We start from the raw sequence: 20,470 nt of genomic DNA, 5'->3' as shown, positions 1-20,470 counted from the left end.
AAATTAAAAGGAAAAAATGATTTTGAGGAATCTATGTAAAGAGGTTAAATAAAAACACCCTACAGTTAATATATTGTCTCAGACGAGACAGCATGAAATAAGAATAGACTCTATGGAAAGGAAAAGTCTTTGGAAGACAAAATTGAGAAAATTCTTAGAAAAGTAAGCAAAAAGACAAAGTGGAAACAGGAGTGGAAAGAAAGTTGTATGAACAGATCAAAAGATTGTTGGATAATAGAGGAATAGAAAGGGTTCACATGTGTTGGGAAAATGGAAGAGAGATAGATGTGAAAAGGCAATCAATAATGCCTAAAACTAACACAAAACTACAGGAGATTGAAAGTGATTGTCTCTGGATGGGTGGAAGATACAAGGAACTGCTGTGTTTTTGCAACCAGACTTGTAGAACTATTTGGCTGTTTAAACTATGTGAATGTATAACTTTGGTTTAAAAAATAAAACAGAAAAGTAAAGCACCCTGGCTTTAAGAAGTGTCGTCTATCATGATTTGAAACGGTGCTTTATCATAGAGCATTTTGTTTTCCTAGAGTTCCTTATCCCCTTTCATTTTGCTGTTGTTTTTGTTAACAAGAGAATAATGTGCTTTGACTATCTTCAAGTTTTCTTTTCTGAGTCCTAGTTGTATCAGATCCTACAGTATAAGTAGACTTATGACTTAATCAAGAAGTTTATTTGAAGGATAATGGGGTTCTCACGTACTCAAAGGCTGATAAACTAGGGTAAGAAAAGATAAAGATTAGACAACTCCATAGAGGATTATACAGAAAGCACTTACCAATGTAGTTTGGAACCTGCCTCAAGAATGGACTCCCACCATCAGCTGTCTTTTTGTTGTTCTGTTCATGACTCCTGGTTCAGAAAAGGAGAATCTGCTTGTCTTGGCTTGAAGCATGTGCATGTGCTTGCTAAGGGGTTTAATTTAATTATTCTAGATAGCTATTGAAAGACAAGGGTTTTTTTGGTTTTTACTTTTTTAAAAAATTGGAGTATAATCGCCTTCCAATGTCATGTTAATTTCAGGTATATGGCAAAGTAATTCAGTTTTATATATATATATATATATATTCTTTTTCAGTTTCTTTTCCCTTACAGGTTATTACAAAATATTATGTATAATTCCCTAGGCTATACAGTAGGTCCTTGTTGGTTGTCTATTTTATACTTAGTAGTATGTATATGTTAATCCCCACATTCTTAATTTATCCTTCCTCCATCTTTTCCCTTTGGTAACTGTGAATTTGTTTTCTACATCAAGGCAAGGACTCTTGATTAGCACTCCCACCAGACTACAGAGAGAGGGTAAGTTCCTCAAAGTAATGAACAATTATTATCAATAGATGTTTTAAATTTTTTTGGTTGAAATAATATTTGATATATAACATTGCATAAACTGAAGGTGTGCAACATGCTGGTTGGATACATTTACGTGTACTGATGTGATGGCCATTGTCCTGTAGTTAGCATCACTATCAAGTCATATTATTGTCATTTCTTTTCAGTGACTGAAATAATTAAGATCTAGTCTCTTAGTAAGTTTGATGATTATAGTACAATATTGTCTAAGGACTTCCCAGGTGGTCCAGTGGTTAAGACTCTGCACTTCCACTGCAGGAGGTATGCTTTCAGTTCCTGGTCAGAGAATTGAGATCCTGCATGCTGTGCATTGAGGCCAAAAGCCAAAAAACAAAATATTGTCTATATTTACTATTTTGTGCATTAGATCTCTAGGACTCATTTACTCTCATAGCAAGTTTGTACCTTAACATCTTTCCTATCCTTCCCCTCTTTCCATTCCCTGGTAATAACCATTTTACTGTTTTTATGAGTTTTTGGCTTTTTTAGATTCCACATATATGTGATATCATACAGTATTTGTCTTTTTCTGTCTCACTGATTTTACTTAGCATAATGTCCTCAAGGTCCATCCATGTTGTTGCAAATGGCAGGATATCTTTATTTCTCATAGCTGAATAATATTGCATTGTGTATGTGTGTGTGTGTGTGTATATGTATATACCATGCCTCCTTTTTTAAAAATTTTTTATTTTATACCATGCCTCCTTTATCCATTCATTATTTCACAAGTGCTGCACAGCCTTGAAGGCATAGCTTCATTTTCTTCCATTATCCAGTATTGCTCATAGGACTTATGCTAATCTGATTCTTGTCTCTTTAGTGGGAGTTTCTCTGTCCGGAAATTTCATGAGCTATGTCCAGATATAAGCCTGTTTTCATTTTTTGTGTTGGCATTCTGTGATTTTTTTCAGTCTATATATTTATGTCTTTCGTTTGCTCTGAGAAGATGTTAGATTTCCTTTGCCCATTGCCTATATTTATTACTTTTCCTCCAATACTTTTACCATTTTCTTTATTTCATTTTGTGCTCCTGATAGTTTTCATTTCTCTTCTCTATGACCCTTACTATATTCCGGTCAAAATTATTTTCCCTTGGGCCTCTTGAAATTTAATCTTTAATTTCTGAGATTATTTTGTCTTTTTCTTCCATTTTTTGCATTTGGTTAACTCTCATTTCACATCTTATTTTTTCTCCGTTTCTAGTTTGATTTATTTTGAACTTATTATTTAAGGTAATTTTTGTTTTCATGTACAAATCCTTGTTTTAACATTTTAATTCAGGTTAGAGTGTTATGTTACAGTTTTTTATTTTTTTTTTCTGTTTATTTTCTGTATTGGGCAGGGAGAATAGTCTCTCTCTCTCTCTCTTTTTTTTTTATTTTTCCTTTTTGGCTGTGAGGCATGAGGGCTCTTGGTTCCCTGATCAAGGATCAAACTTGCTCCTCCTGCATTAGAAGTCTTAATGAAGTCTAAACCACTGGACCACCAGGGAAATCCCAGGGAGAATATTCTTATCTGCTGAAATATTTCCATTTATACTTCTATCTTCCAATAGCTTTGCATGGATGTTTCCTGCTATTTTGTGTTCATTTTGAAATGTCATATGTTTTTTGGACAAGACTGCGGGTAGAGGGCAAGATTTGAGTATCTATGTCTCTGTTTCTCTCTTTTTTTTTTTTTTGGACAATGTAATTCTTAATTTTATTTTTTTCAAATTTTTAGAAAAAAATTTAGAGCAGTTTTAAGTTTACAGAAAAATTCAGAGGAAAGTACAGAAGTTTCCCATATACTTCCTGTCCTGACACATGCATAGCGTCCCCTGTTATCAAAATCCTCCACCAAGGTCATACATGTGTTACAACTGATGAATCTCCTACATTGACGTATAATCATCCAAAGTCCATAGTTTACCTTAGGGTTCATTCTTGGTATTGTGCATTCTATAGGTATGGATAAATGAAAAATGACATGTATTAATGATTATTACAACATAGAGAGTATTTTCACTATCGCCAAAATCCTCTGTGCTCTGCCTGTTCACCACTTCCTCCCCACTACAAACTCCTGTCAACTACTGATATTTTTATTGTCTCTGTAGTTTTTCCTTTTCCAGAATGCCATATATTAATAGTTGGAATTGTAGAATAACTAGCCTTTTCAGATTAACTTTTTTTACCAAGCAATATGCATTTAAGTTTCCTCCTTGTGAAAAGCTCATTTCTTTTTAGTGTTGAATAACATTCTATTGTCTAGAGGTACCTCGGTTTGTTTATTCATTCACCAACTGAAAGACATCTTGGTTATTTCCAAGTTTTGGCAATTATGAATAAAACTGCTAGTATAAACATCTGTTTACAAGTGTTTATGTGAATTTAAGTTTTCAACGTTTTAGGCTAAATAACAAGGAGTGCAATTGCTGGATTATGTGGTAAAAGTATATTTAGTTTTATTTTTAAAAACTCACCACACTGTTTTCCCAGTAGCTGTAACATTTTGCATTCCAACCAGCAATGAATGAGAGCAGCTTTTGCTCCACATATTCTCCAGCACTGGTGTTGTCAGTGCTCCAAATTTTGGCCATTCTAATAGATGAGTAACAGTATCGTGTGTAATGGTATTGTTTTGAGTTGCATTTCCCTGATGACATATGATATGGAGCATGTTTTCATACACTTATCTGCCACCTGTCTATCTTCTTTCATGAGGTTTCTGTTAAGATCTTTGGCCCATTTTTTAACTGGATTTTTTTTTTTTTAGAATTTTAAGAGTTCCTTGTATGTTTTAGATAACAGTCCTTTATCACTTATGCCTTTTGCAAATATTTTCTCCCAACTATGTTTTTTTATTCTCTTGACAGTGCCTTTCACACAGCAGGAAACTTTACTTTTAATGAAATTTAATTTCTCAATTCTTTCTTTTTAAAAAATTTTATTTTAAAAATGTTTTCATAGTGACATTTATTGGCTTTCTTTCTGATTTTACAAGCCATACATGTTCATTGTGGACAACTAGAAAATTATAAAAGAAATCAACATAAAGTAAACATCAACAATCATCCATAACTCACCCCCCTCAGAGATGACCATCATTAACATTTTAATGCCCTGTTTCAGTGTACACATATTTTTTAATTGAAGTATAATTGACTCACAATATTGTTAGTTCCAGGTACACAACACAGTAATTCAATATTTCTATATGTTACAAATGATCCATCATGATATGTCCAGTTACCATCTGTCACCACACAAAGATATTACAGTGTAATTGACTATATTTCCTGTACTGTGCCTTTTATCCCTGTGACTCAATTATTTGTAACTGGAAGTTTGTACCTCTTAATCTCTCTTACCTAATTTACTTATTCCACCACTCTTCTCCCTCAAGCAACCACCAATTAGTTCTCTTTATCTATGACTCTATTTTGCTTTGTTATGTTTGTTCATTTGTTTTGTTTTTGATATTTCACATATAAGTGATACACAGTCCTCATCTTTCTCTGACTTACGTCACTTATCATAAAGTCCTCTAGGTCCATTTGTGTTGTTGCACATAGAAAGATTTCACTCTTTTATGACCGAGTAATATTCCATTGTGTATATATAACACATCTTCTTTATTCAGTCATCAGTTGATGGACACTTAGGTTGTTTCCATATCTTAGCTATTGTAAATTGGGCTTCAAGGAACATAGGAGTAAAATTATCTTTTTTAATTAGTTGTCAAAATTTTCTTCAAATAAATATCCAGAAATGAAATTATTGGATTGTTGTTGTTGCTGTTCTTGTTGTTCAGTCGCTAAGTCATGTCTGAATCTTTGCTGTTCCCATGGACTGGAGCACACTATGCTTCCATGTCCTGCCTATCTCCCAGAGTTGGCTCAGATTCATGTGCACTGAGTCAGTGATGTCATCTAACCATCTCATCCTCTGCCACCCCATTCTCCTTTTGCCTTCAATCTTTCCCAGCCCCAGAATTTTTACCAGAGTCGACTCTTTGGAACAGGTAGCCAAAGTATTGGAGCTTCAGCTCTAGCATCAGTCCGTCCAATGAATATTCAGAGTTGATTACCTTTAGGATGGATTGGTTTGATCTCCTTACAGTCCGAGGAACTCTCAAGAATCTTCTCCAGCACCACAATTCAAAGGCATCAGTTCTTTGGCTCTCAGCCTTCTTTATGTTCCAACTCTCAAATCTATACTTGACTACTGGAAAAACCATAGCTTTAACTATACAAACCTTTGTTGGCAAAGTGATGTCTGCTTTTTAATATGCTGTCTAGGTTTGTCATAGCTTTCCTTCCAAGAAGCAAGCATCTTTTAATTTCATGGCTGCAGTCACCATCTGCAGTGATTTTGGAGCCCAAGAAAAGAAAATCGGTCACTGCTTCCCCCTTTTCCCCTTCTATTTGCCATGAAGTGATGGGACCAAATGCCATGATTTTAGTTGTTTGAATTTTGAGTTTCAAACCAGCTTTTTCATTCTCCTCTTTCACCCTCATCAAGAAGCTCTTTAGTTCCTCTTCACTTTCTGCCATTAGAATGGTATCATCTGCTTATCTGAGGTTACTGATATTTCGACAATCTTGATTCTAGCCTGTGATTCATCGAGCTCAGCATTTTGCATAATGTACTCTGTATAGAAGTTAACTTCTGTATAGAAATTAAATAAGCAGGGTGACAATAATTAGCCTTGCCTTACTCGTTTCCCAATTTTGAACCAGTCAATTGTTCCATCTACGGTTCTAACTAATGCTTCTTGACCAGCAAACAGGTTTCTCAGAAAGCAGGTAAGGTGATCTGGTATTCCCATCTCTTTAAGAATTTTCTATAGTTTATTGTGATCCACATAGTCAAGGCTTTAGTATAATCAGTGAAGAAGAAGTAGATGTTTTTCTGGAATTCTTTTGCTTTTTCTATGATCCAGTAGACATTGGCAATTTGATCTCTGGTTCTTCTACCTCTTCAAAACCTAGTTTATTCATCTGGAAGTTCTCAGTTCACATACTAATGAAGGCTAGCTTGAATGATTTTAAGCATGAACTTACTAGCAAGTGAAATGAGCACAGTTGTACGGAACATCCTTTGGCATTGACCTTCTTTGGGATTGGAATGAAAACTGACCTTTCCAAGACCTGTGGCCACTGCTGAGTTTTCCAAATTTGCTGACATATTGATTGCAACACTTTAACAGCATCATCTTTGAGGATTTTAAATAGCTCAGCTGGAATTCCATCACCTCCACTAGCTTTGTTTATAGTAATGTTCCTAAAGCCCATGACTTCACACTCCAGGATGCCTGGCTCTAGGTGAGTGACCACACCGTTGTGATTATCCAGGTCATTAATACCATTTTTTGTGCCAATTCTTGCCACCTCTTCTTAATCTCTTCTGCTTCTGTTAGGTCCTTACTGTTTCTGTCCTTTATCATGCCCACCCTTGCATGAAATATTCCCTTCATACCTCCAATTTTCCTGAAGAAATCTCTAGTCTTTCCCATTCTATTGTTTTCCACTATTTCTTTTCACTGTTCATTTAAGAAGGCTTTCTTATCTCTCCTTGCTATTCTCTGGAACTCTGCATTCAATTGGGCATATCTTTCTCTTTCTTCCTTGCCTTTTGCTTCTCTTCTCAGCTATTTATAAAGCCTCCTCAGAGAACCACTTCACCTTCTTGTATTTCTTTTTATTTGGGATGGTTTTGGTCACTGCTTCCTGTACAATGTTATGAACCTCCATCCATAGTTCTTCAGGCACTCTGTCCACCAGATTGAATCCCTTGAATCTGTTTGTCACCTCTACTGTATAATCATAAGGGATTTGATTTAGGTCATACATGAATGGTCTAGTAGTTTCCCCTACTTTCTATTGCAAACCTGAACTTTGCAATAAGGAGCTCATGATCTGAGCCACAGTCAGCTCCTGATCTTGTTTTTGCTGACTGTATAGGGTTTCTCCATCTTTGGCTGCAAAGAATAAAATCAATCTGATTTCAGTATTGACCTTCTAGTGATGTCCATTTGTAGAGCCATCTCTTGTGTTGTTGGAAGAGGATGTTTGCTATGATCAGTGTGTTCTCTTGACAAATACTCCAAGGCCAAACTTGCCTGTTCCCCCGGGTTATCTCTTGACTTCCTATTTTTGCATTTCAATCCCCTATGATGAAAAGGACACCTTTTTTTTTGGTGTTAGTTCTAGAATGTGTTGTTGGTCTTCATAGAACCAGTCAGTGTCAGCTTCTTTGGCATTAGTGATTAGGGCATAGACTTGGATTACTGTGATGTTGAATGGTTTGCCTTGGAAACGAACTGATATCATTCTGTTGTTTTTGAGGCTGCACTCAAGTAATTAGTGCATTTTGGGCTGTTTACTTGACTATGAGGGCTACTCCTTTGAAGGGATTCTTGCTCACAGTAGTACATATAATGGTCATCTGAGTTAAATTCACCTATTCCCATCCATTTTAGTTCACTGATTCCTAAGATGTTGATGTTTACTCTTGCTTTCTCCTGCTTGACCACATCAATTTACCATCATTCATGGACCTAACATTCCAGATTCCTATGCAATATTTTTCTTTACAGCATCAGCCTTTACTTTCACCACCAAACATATCCAAAACTGAGTGTCATTTCTGCTTTGGCCCAGCCAATTCATTCTTTTTGGAGATCTTAGTAATTGCCCTCTGCTCTTCTCTAGTAGCATATTGGACACCTTCTGACCTGGGGAGGTCATCTTCTGTTGTCATATCTTTTTGCCTTTTCATACTGTTCATTGGGTTCTCAAGGCAAGAATACTGAAGTGGTTTGCCATTCCCTTCTCCAGTAGACCACATTTTCCCAGAATTCTTCACTATGATTCATCTGTCTTGTATGATCCTGCAAGGTATGGCTCATAGTTTCATTGGGTTATGCAAGTGCCTTTGACACGACAAGGCTGTGATCCATGAAGAGGTATTGGATTGTATGATAGTTCTATTTTTAGTTTTTTTGAGGAATGACCATACTGTTTTCCATAGTAGTTGCACTAATTTACATCCCCACCAACAGTGCAAGAGAGTTTTCTTTTCTCCATACCCTTGCCAACATTTGTTATTTGCTGTCTTTTTGACATTAGCTGCCTGGAAAATCCCATGGATGGAGGAGCCTGGTAGGCTGCAGTCCATGGGGTCACTAAGAGTTGAACACAACTGAGCGACTTCACTTTCACTTTTCAGTTTCATACATTGGAGAAGGAAATGGCAACCCACTCCAGTGTTCTTGCCTAGAGAATTCCAGGGATGGGGGAGCCTGGTGGGAGGCCGTCTATGGTGTCTCACAGTTGGACATGACTGAAGCGACTTAGCAGCAGCAGCAGCAGCATTCTGGTAGACATAAGGTGATTTCTTATTGTGTTTTGCTTTTTATTTCTCTTATGACTAGGGACATTGAGCATCTTTTAATATTTCATTGGCCATTGGTATGTCTTTTTAAAAAATGTCTAGTTGGGTCTTCTGCCCAGATTTTTTATTTTGCTTTTGATGTTAAGTTGTACAAGTTCTTTGTATACTTTGGACATTAACTCATCAGATATATTATTTGGAATTATCTTCTCCAATTCAGTAGGCAGACATTTCCTTTTGTTTATAGTTTCCTTTGCTGTCTAAAAACTGTTTATTTTGATGTAGTCCCATTTGTTTATTTTTGGTTTTGTTTCCCTTGCATGAGGAGACAGATCAAAAAATTATTGCCAAGACCAACATCGAGAGAGAGTACTGCCTATATTGTCTTCTAGGAGATTGATTGTTTCAGGTTTTACGTTTAAGTCTTTAATCCATTTGAGAGCTTTTTAAATGTGGTATGAGAGGATAGTCCAGTTTCATTCTTTTGCATGTAGCTGTCTAATTTTCCCAATACCAATTATTGAGTTTATTTCTGGGCTCTCTATTCTGTTCCATTGATTCATCTGTCTGTTTTTGTGCCAATACTACACTGTTTTGATTAATGTAGTTTTGTAGTGTAGTTTAAAATCAGAGCACATGATACCTGTAGTTCTATTCTTCTTTCTCAAGATTGTTTTGGTGATTCATGGTCTTTTGTGATTTCATACAAATTTTAGAATTATTTGTTCTAATTCTGTGAAAAAAATGCCATTAGTTCTACCTAGGTTGCTTAATTCAAAAGCATCCTCTTCTGTTGTTAAAGGGAAGTTCATTTTTTGAGTGAATAGATGGAAATTTTTTGGGGTGGGGTCAGTGTGTTTCCCGATTTTGTGGTTCTCTTTTGTTTCTGTAAGACCTTTAATTTCCATTGTTTGCTTTCTTTTTTCTTTTACTATCAAACATCTGAGAAATTCCTCCTCATTCAAAGGTACCTACCTCTTCTTCTGAATGATGCCTTCCTAAAATTGCAAGGAAATTTTCAAACCAGTGATGTCATTTTGTTGCTGTTGTTCAGTCACTCAGTTGTGTCCAACTCTTTGCCGCCCCATGGGCTGCAGCACGCCAGGCTTCCCTGTGCTTCACCATCTCCTGAAGCTGGCTAAAACTCCTGCCCATTGAGATTACAACTGTTATAATCTGCTGCTGCTGCTGCTGCTGCTGCTGCTGCTGCTGCTGCTAAGTTGCTTCGGTTGTGGTCGGCTCTGTGTGACCGCATAGACAGCAGCCCACCAGGCTCCCGTCCCTGGGATTCTCCAGGCAAGAACACTGGAGTGGGTTGCCATTTCCTTCTCCAATGCAGGAAAGTGAAAAGTGAAAGGGAAGTCGCTCAGCCGTGTCTGACTCTTAGTGACCCCATGGACTGCAGCCTACCAAGCTCCTCTGTCCATGGGATTTTCCAGGCAAGAGTACTGAAGTGGCTTCCCATTGCCTTCTCCTTTTATAATCTACCAGTTATCAAACCTGTTCTCAGTATTCCTTCTCTCAGGTAGAATTCTATTACAGAGAAATCCACCTATATCCAAACACTGCTTCACCCCTATGAAGATCTGTTCTTTCCCACACAATCTCTACCCTACTTTGCTCTGATGTAGACTCTGGATTTGGTCCTTCTGGGTTTCAATATTTATTTTTCTTTTATGTGAATTGAAGTTGTTAGTAATCTCTATGCAGTGGTTGCTCTAGGTTTGTTTTACTAATTCTCCTCTTTATGTATGTGATTTTTTTGGTGAATATGTGGAGAAATTAAGTTTTAAGTAGATACAATGTATCTTCCATAAAGTTGTTACATCTTTATTTTTTTAAAGACTAGCCTACCTCAGATTATGGTTTCTAAATACCATTTTCCAGTAAAAGGAATTGGAATTACATACAGAAATGACTGATTCTATGTTTGGAATGGAAATGTATAGAGTGAGCCTGAAGCATTTTGTCCTAGAAGAAAGGAGGAAAGCAAGCAAGCAAAGACTCTAATCAGATCAGATCAGATCAGTCGCTCAGTCGTGTCCGACTCTTTGTGACCCCATGAATCGCAGCCAAAAGGACTCTTTAACAAGATCATACCTGCTAAACATTGCACATTTTGAACATCAATAAGGATAATAACTGAAATGAACAGAAACACTCAAATATATTTAAATAGAAATCTGTGAGTTCATAATGATATTTAAAAATAAATATTGGTTGCTTCTATGAGGATGATACAGAATCAATGCCAGAGAATCAAAACTAGTAAGTGAAGGAAAAGAATTAAGCATTTATTTTGCCTTTCCTGGGTATCCAAATAGTCAGTGAAGGGAATTTTGTCTTTATAGAAGTATTCCAATGAATGAATTAAAAAACTAATGATAAAATATCAGCATCTTGCCACTTCCAGTGAATTTAACAGATCTAGGCAATAAATGGGGGTTTCCCTTATGGCTCAGCTGGTAAAGAATCCACCTGCAGTGTGGGAGACCTGGATTCGATCACTGGGTTGGGAAGATAACCCTGAGAAGGGAAAGACTACCCACTCCAGTATTCTGGCCTGTACAGAATACTATACAAAACCAAAGGAACAATTCATGCAAAGATAAGCTTGATAAAGGACAGAAATGGTATGGACCTAACAGAAGCAGAAGATATTAAGAAGAGATGGCAAGAATACACAGAAGAACTGTACAAAAAAGATCTTCATGACCCAGATAATCACGATGGTGTGATCACTGACCTAGAGCCAGACATCCTGGAATGTGAAGTCAAGTGGGCCTTAGAAAGCATCACTATGAACAAAGCTAGTGGAGGTGATGGAATTCCAGTGGAGCTATTCCAAATCCTGAAAGATGATCCTGTGAAAGTGCTGCACTCAATATGCCAGCAAATTTGGAAAACTCAGCAGTGGCCACAGGACTGGAAAAGGTCAGTTTTCATTCCAATCCCAAAGAAAGGCAATGCCAAAGAATGCTCAAACTACCGCACAATTGCACTCATCTCACACGCTAGTAAAGTAATGCTCAAAATTCTCCAAGCCAGGCTTCAGCAATATGTGAACCGTGAACTTCCTGATGTTCAAGCTGCTTTTAGAAAAGGCAGAGATCAAATTGCCAGCATCTGCTGGATCACGGAAAAAGCAAGAGAGTTCCAGAGAAACATCTATTTCTGCTTTATTGACTATGCCAAAGCCTTTGACTGTGTGGATCACAATAATCTGTGGAAAATTCTGAAAGAGATGGGAATACCAGACCACCTGATCTGCCTCTTGAGAAATCTGTATGCAGATCAGGAAGCAACAGTTAGAACTGGACATGGAACAACAGACTGGTTCCAAATAGGAAAAGGAGTTCATCAAGGCTGCATATTGCCACCCTGTTTATTTAACTTATATGCAAAGTACATCATGAGAAATGCTGGACTGGAAGAAACACAAGCTGGAATCAAGATTGCAGGGAGAAATATCAATAACCTCAGATATGCAGATGACACCACCCTTATGGCAGAAAGTGAAGAGGAACTCAAAAGCCTCTTGATGAAAGTGAAAGAGGGAGTGAAAAAGTTGGCTTAAAGCTCAACATTCAGAAAACTAAGATCATGGCATCTGGTCTCACCACTTCATGGGAAATAGATGGGGAAACAGTGGAAACAGTTTCAGACTTTATTTTTGGGGGCTCCAAAATCACTGCAGATGGTGATTACAGCCATGAAATTAAAAGACGCTTACTCCTTGGAAGGAAAGTTATGACCAACCTAGATAGCATATTCAAAAGCAGAGACATTACTTTGCCAACAAAGGTCCGTCTAGTCAAGGCTATGGTTTTTCCTGTGGTCATGTATGGATGTGAGAGTTGGACTGTGAAGAAGGCTGAGCGCCGAAGAATTGATGCTTTTGAACTGTGGTGTTGGAGAAGACTGTTGAGAGTCCCTTGGACTGCAAGGAGATCCAACCAGTCCATTCTGAAGGACATCAGCCCTGGGATTTCTTTGGAAGAAATGATGCTAAAGCTGAAACTCCAGTACTTTGGCCACCTCATGCGAAGAGTTGACTCATTGGAAAAGACTCTGATGCTGGGAGGAATTGAGGGCAGGAGGAGAAGGGGATGACAGAGGATGAGATGGCTGGATGGCATCACTGACTCAATGGATGTGAGTCTGAGTGAACTCCGGGAGTTGGTGAGGGACAGGGAGGCCTGATGTGCTGCGATTCATGGGGTCACAAAGAGTCAGACATGACTGAGTGACTGATCTGATCTGATATTCTGTATAGTCCATGCAGTCACAAAGAGTCGGACATGACTGAACACTTTCACTAGGCAATACAAAGTTGTTGGCGTCTCATAGAAAGAGAGAACTGGACATTATGTGCTGCTTGTTAGAAGCACTCAAACTCTGCATATGAAGTGTCTCTGCCAAAAAATTAACCTGAATCTGATCAAACCTTTAAATCTACATAGCAATTTACAGGACAAATGAGATAAATGTATGATGTAAAAAAAAATGATGATGATACAATTAGCAAATTTCAGAATGTGAGAAAAACATTAGTATGGCAAAACCAATACAATATTGTAAAAAAGAAAGAAAGAAAGAAAATATTAGAATAAACTACTTCTTCAGCTAATAAGTTGCAAGGAAAAAAAGAGAGAAAAAATAATTTGGGATAAGAAGGGGAGTTTCATATTAAGCATCTTTTTGGGCTTCCCTGGTGGCTCAGAGGTTAAAGCGTCTGCCTGCAATGCGGGAGACCTGGGTTTGATCCTTGGGTCGGGAAGATCCCCTGGAGAAGGAAATGGCAACCCACTCCAGTATTCTTGCCTGGAGAATCCCATGGACAGAGGAGCCTGGTGGGCTATAGTCCACGGGGTCGCAGAGAGTCGGACACAACTGAGTGACTTCACTTCACTTCACTTCAACCACAATGCTATAAGATTAGAAATAAATTACAGGACAAAACCTATAAAAAATACACAAACAGGTGAAGACTGAACAGTATGTTACTACACAAACTGGATCATCAAAGGATTGAAAGAGGAAATAAAAAAATGCCTAGATACAAATAACAATGAAAACACTATAATCCAAAGCCTATGGAAGGCAACGCCAAAGAATATTCAAACTATCATACAATTGCGTTCATTTCACACGCTAGCAAGATTATGCTCAAAATCCTTCAAGCTAGGCTTCAGCAGTACATGAACCAAGAACTTCCAGATGTACAAGCTGGGTTTCAAAGAAGCAGAGGAACTTGAGATCAAATTGCCAACATTCGTTGGATCATAGACAAAGCAAGGGAACTCCAGAAAAACATCTACTTCTGCTTCACTGACTATGCTAAAGCCTTTGACTGCATGGATCACAACAAACTGTGGAGAATTCTTAAGAGTTGGAAATACCAGACCACCTTACCTGTCTCCTGAGAAACCTATATGCAAGTCAAGAAGTAACAGTTAGATTTAGAACTGGACATGGAATAGCTGACTGGTTCAAAATTGGGAAATGAGTAAGGCAAGGCTATATATTGTCACCCTTCTTATTTAACTTCTAACCAGAGTACATCACGCAAAATGCTGGGCTGGATGAATCACAGACTAGAATCAAGATTGCCAGGAGAATTATCAACAGCCTCAGCTATGCAGATGATACCACTCTAATGGCAGAAAGTGAAGGGGAAATAAAGAGGCTCTTGATGGGTGAATGAAAAAGCTGGCTTGAAACTCAAAATTCAAACAACTAAAATCATGGCATTTGGTCCCATCACTTCATGGCAAACAGAAGGGCAAAAAGTAAAAGCAGTGGCCGATTTTCTTTTCTTGGGCTCCAAAATCACTGCAGATGTCAACTGCAGCCATGTAAGTAAAAGATGCTTGCTCCTTGGAAGGAAAGCTATGACAAGCTTAGACAGCATATTAGAAAACAGAGACATTACTTTTCTGACAAAGGTTCACATAGTCAGTTCAGTTCAGTTCAGTCATTCAGTCATGTCTGACTCTTTGAGACCCCATGAACCACAGTACACCAGGCCTCCCTGTCCATCACCAACTCCCAGAGTTTACCCAAACTCATGTCCATTGAGTCAGTGATGCCATCCAACTATCTCATCCTCTGCCGTCCCCTTCTCCTCCTGCCCTCAATCTTTCCCAGCATCAGGGTCTTTTCAAATGAGTCAGCTCTTGGCATCAGGTGGCCTAAGTATTGGAGCTTCAGCTTCATCATCAGTCCTTCCAATGAACACCCAGGACTGATCTCCTTTAGGATGGACTGGTTGGATCTCCTTGCAGTCCAAGGGACTCTCAACAGTCTTCTCCAACACCACAGTTCAAAAGCATCAATTCTTCGGCGCTCAGCCTTCTTCACAGTCCAACTCTCATATCCATACATGACTACTTGAAAAACCATAGCCTTGAGTAGATGGACCTTTGTTGACAAAGTAATGTTTCTGCTTTTAATATGCTGTCTAGGTTGGTCATAACTTTCCTTCCAAGGAGTAAGCATCTTTTAATTTTGTGGCTGCAATCACCATCTGCAATGATTTTGGAGCCCCCCAAAATAAAGTCTGTCACTGTTTTCACTGTTTCCCCATCTATTTCCCATGAAGTGATGGGATCGGATGCCATGATCTTAGTTTTCTGAATGTTGAGCTTTAAGCCAACTTTTTCACTCTCCTCTTTCACGTTCATCAAGAGGCTCTTTAGTTCTTCACTTTCTGCCATAATCATCTGCATATCTGAGGTTACTGATATTTCTCCTGGCAATCTTGCTCTCAGCTTGTGCTTCTTCCAGCCCAGCGTTTCTTATGATGTACTCTGCATATAAGTTAAATAAGCAGAGTGACAGTATACAGCCTTGACATACTCCTTTTCCTATTTGGAATCCATCTGTTGTTCCATGTCCAGTTCTAACTCTTGCTTCCTGACCTTCATACAGGTTTCTTAAGAAGCAGCTCTCACATAGTCAAAGCTATGGTTTTTCCAGTAGTCATGTATGGATATGAGAGTTGGACCATGAAAAAAAGTTGAGTGCCAAAGAATTGAATGCTTTCAAATTGTGGTGCTGGAGAAGACTCTTGAGAGTCTTTTGGACTGCAAGGAGATCAAACCAGTCAATCCTAAAGGAAAACAACCCTGAATATTCATTGGAAGGATTGATGCTAAAGCTGAAGCTCCAATACTTTGGCCACCTGATGTGAAGAGCTGACTCATTGGAAAAGACCCTGATGCTGAGAAAGGTTAAAGGCAAAAGGAAAAGGGTGTGGCAGAGGATGAAATGTTTAGACTGTGTCACCAACTCAATGGACATGAGTTTGAACAAACTCTGGGAGATGGTGGATGACAGAGTAGTTTGGTATGCTACAGTCTGTGGGGTCCCAAAAGACATGACCTAGTGACTGAACAAGTTACTTTAGATATGTAATTGTGAATGTTTTGGAAAAAAAAAAAGTTGGATTACATAAGAAAATGGTTATAGTAACAATGACTCAAAGCTATATACTGAAGCTATATACAGAAGGATTCTACCTAAAACAGAAATGTGTAGGGAACAGGTTGTAGAAATAGGTCAAAGTGTTTACAGTGGTTATATTTGACTGTTAGCTTATGGGTAATTAATTTCTCTATACTTGTTTCTATTTTTCAAGTTTTACATAATGAAAACTTTTATAGTCAGAGAAAAATTACAGAAAAAGTCCAAGACATCTTTTTCCAATCAGCCCTTTTCCTTGTCCTCTAATTTCCTAACAAAAATGCCCAGTGCCTGTCTTGTTTCCCAGAAGAATATTTTCATTCCACTTACAGATAAAAGCTCTGCTATTGGAACTTCCATTCATATCAAAGTGTAATTCAACATTAACTGATTGAAAGAAAATCCATACTCTTAATGGAGGAGAAGGGACTGAGTGTTTACTGGGAGAGATATTTTGTTGAGTTCTGCACTGTTTTTTCAGGTTGATGAGTAACTTTCTTCAAGTTAAAGTCATCAGAAAAGAGTAAGGTGGAAATGGTTATGACATGTTCTCTTTAGGAACAGATAACCCAAATACCAGCTATCTTTCATGATGTGGGTATAAACAGATTCTACATGGCCATGTGAAAGGAATTCTGAAGGAAAACATGAATGTAAAACAGGACTTCTTACCACCATTTAAAGACATACTTATTATAGCCTCTTGATAACCTTGATGACCAATCAGGGTACCAAGTCAAGAAAGTTCAGTATCAGCTCACTAGTCAAAGGCAGCCTAAATCAGTATCAACCCTACCAAGAACATTCGCATAAGAAAGAATCTGATACGTCTATCATTTATCTTCAGTTCAGTTCAGTTCAGTCACTCAGTCATGTCCGACTCTTTGCGACCCCATGAACTGCAGCACACCGGGCCTCTCTGTCCATCACAACTGCCAGAGTCTACCCAAACCCATGTCCACTGAGTCAGTGATGCCATCCAACCATCTCATCCTCTGTCGTCCCCTTAAAAGAGTAAGCATCTTTTAATTTCATGGCTGCAGTCACCATCTGAAGTGATTTTGGAGCCCCCAAAAATAAAATCTGCCACTGTTTCCACTGTTTCCCCATCTACTTGCCATGAAGTGATGGGATCGGATGCCATGATCTTAGTTTTCTGAATGTTGAGCTTTAAGCCAACTTTTTAACTCTCCTCTTTCACTTTCATCAAGAGGTTCTTTAGTTCTTCACTTTCTGCCATAAGGGTGGTGTCATCTGCATATCTGAGGTTATTGATATTTCTCCCAGCAATCTTGATTCCAGCTTGTGCTTCTTCCAGCCCAGTATTTCTCATGACATACTCTGCATATAAGTTAAATAAGCAGGGTGACAATATACAGCCTTGACGTACTCCTTTTCCTATTTGGAACCAGTCTGTTGTTCCATGTCCAGTTCTAACTGTTGCTTCCTGACCTGCATACAGGTTTTTCTAGAGGTAGGTCAGGTGGTCTGATATTCCCATCTCCTTCAGTATTTTCCACAGTTTATTTTGATCCACATAGTCAAAGGCTTTGGTATAGTCAATAAATCAGAAATAGATGTTTTTCTGAAACTCCCTTGCTTTTTCGATGATCCAGCAGATGTTGGCAATTTATCTTACTGATTCTCAAACACAAGTAATTCATTGCTATCTTTCTGCTTTGTATATTCACTCTTCTGTTTATCATGTTGGGTTGGTTTATTTCTCTTCATTGGTTACTTGTCACAACAAAACTTTAAAGCAATGGACCAAAAGGTGTAGAACAACAGACAGGTTACAACTCATTCAGGTCAAGCATACAGATCTTTTATTAGTCCAACTAATAAAAGGAGTCCTCCTCATCCTTCCTGGCAAGCCCTCTTGGCTTCCCTATTTTATACTTCCAGTCTTCTCCTTTTGGTTATGTCTGATTCAAAGTAGGGCTTGTACCCACCACCAATCAATGAAAGGGAATACAAATGGGCATATGCTCAATGCCAACTGACAATTATATGTTGTATAACAGCAGGCTGTGTTGTTTATATCTTCCCATAATTCCATCTGTTATAATTCGATGTAGAATATTCATGAGCCCTTAATAGGCTCCTAACTGCCTAACCGCCTAAGGTTTCTTGGGGAAGCCCCTGTGGTCTTTTGTATCCACTGTGTGCCTAGGACACATGTGCAAGAGTTGAAAAGTCTCTGTAGTTATTTTGTAGCGTATCTGTGAGCTCTGCTGTGTGTGTCTGGGATGAAGTTTAGTGATCAGCTTGCATCCCTTTCAGCCAGGCCTCCCCTTGTTGCTCGTGTCTAACTTCCTACTTAGCAACCCTAATCAATCAACCCTAATCAACTCCCTATTAAGTCCCATTCTTCTTTCTGGACACAGTTATGAAGCTCTCTTTGGCAGACTGCCTTCCCTTAAAGCTCATTGTACGTAGTTGGTATGACCTTTTATCATTTTTGTTTCTCCTCAGGCACTCAATCCCATGATGATTGAAGTATTTTGTAGATAGTCACTTGTAGGTTTCCGAACCTTCCTAGATGGATGCTGTATAAAAGATGATAGGCTTGAACAAACTCCATGTCTTGAAGATTTTTAAAGAAAATGACATTTGGTGCTCTTTGAAAGAGACAGTTAATTGGAAATTCTAACTGCCTGTCCTTTAGGTTTTTCTAAGCATGCTTCTGTACTTGGTAGCAGCTGATTGGCTGTTTCCACAGTTAAGTGAACTACTAAACCAGTAAGCTGTGAAAACTCGGCTCCCAATTTGGGTTCTTCTTTGTCAACTTATATGGAAGAAAGCTTGGGAAAATATAAAAAAGAAAAGTGCAACTGGTTGGGCATCCCAGTGAGAGGAAATTACAGTAAGAAATAAAGGCCCTATTATATAGCATGACTTTATAGTGTAATCACTCTTCCATGATAATATAAATACCAGATGGTGAGGGAGGTAGGTTCCTTCTCTGGGACAATTTCCAATATTTATTTGGTGCTGGAGAATAGAAATGCCCAGATATGTGCCCTATATCTGACCATTACATGAAACTTGTAAGCGTTAAATGGGAATAAGTGGAGGTAATTTGACTGTTAAGGATTAGTAGGAGAGTATGATATGATAAGGATAAAGAAGTTGCTTTGATGTATGAAAATATGGATTCAGAGCTAATATTTATCAAGTGCTTATTCTGTGTAAAGTAGCTGTTGGATGTGTTAGTATATTTTCAGTTCTTTTCACAACAACCCTCTGAAGTAGGCCCTATTTGACTGAATAGAAAATGAACCTGAACCTGAAGAAGTTATGTCACTTTCCAGCAGTCAAACATCTTAGTGGAGGAACTAAAGGTCCTCTGACTCTGCTATCTGATTAATCTTTTGTTTAAATCATTACCAGTTTCCTCACCCAACAGTTATTCTTTTTTTTTTTCATGATCACACTTTCCTGATATTTAACTCTTGAGCCAGCCTTTAGAGACTCAGGAGAAACCTGCAAACTTCAGGAGAAACCTCTTTTACTTCAAAAAGTCAGCGGCACGTAGGGTCCCAAACAAAGCAGGAAGGTCCCAAAGAGTCCTGTTTAGTTTCAAGATCAAAGTGTTAGCAAAGTTGGTTCCCTTTGAGAGCCACAAGGAAGGAACCGTTCCAGGCCTCTCACCTTGGCTTGTAGATGGCTACCTTCTCCCTGTGTCTTCACATCATCTTCCCTCTGTATGAGCGTGTGTCCAAAATTTTCCATTCTTATAAAGACACCAGTCGTGTTGGATTAGTGCCTACCCTAATGATTTCATTTTAGCTTAATTACTTCTGTAAAGACACCCATCAGAGAAGGCAATGGCACCCCACTCTAGTACTCTTGCCTGGAAAATCCCATGGATGAAGGAGCCTGGTAGGCTGCAGTCCATGGGATCGCGAAGAGTCGGACACGACTGAGCAACTTCACTTTCACTTTTCATTTTCATACATTGGAGGAGGAACTGGCAACCCACTCCAGTGTTCTTGCCTGGAGAATCCCAGGGACAGGGGAGCCTTCTGGTCTGCCATCTATAGGGTCGCATAGAGTCGGACACGACTGAAGTGACTTAGCAGCAAAGACACCCATCTCCAAATATGACCACATTCTAATATATGTGGGGTTTGGGACTTCAGCATATGAATTTGGTGGGTGGGAAACAGTTTGGCCCATAACAGATACTTGCTAACACACATAGTGGTGTGCATTACAGAAGAACACCAAGGCTGGGAGATTCT

Source organism: Bubalus kerabau, chromosome 19 (genome assembly GCF_029407905.1).
Source record: "Bubalus kerabau isolate K-KA32 ecotype Philippines breed swamp buffalo chromosome 19, PCC_UOA_SB_1v2, whole genome shotgun sequence".
NCBI classification, from domain to species: domain Eukaryota; kingdom Metazoa; phylum Chordata; class Mammalia; order Artiodactyla; family Bovidae; genus Bubalus; species Bubalus kerabau.
The sequence above is the reverse complement of the archived record's forward strand: the minus strand, read 5'-3'. Positions refer to the sequence as shown.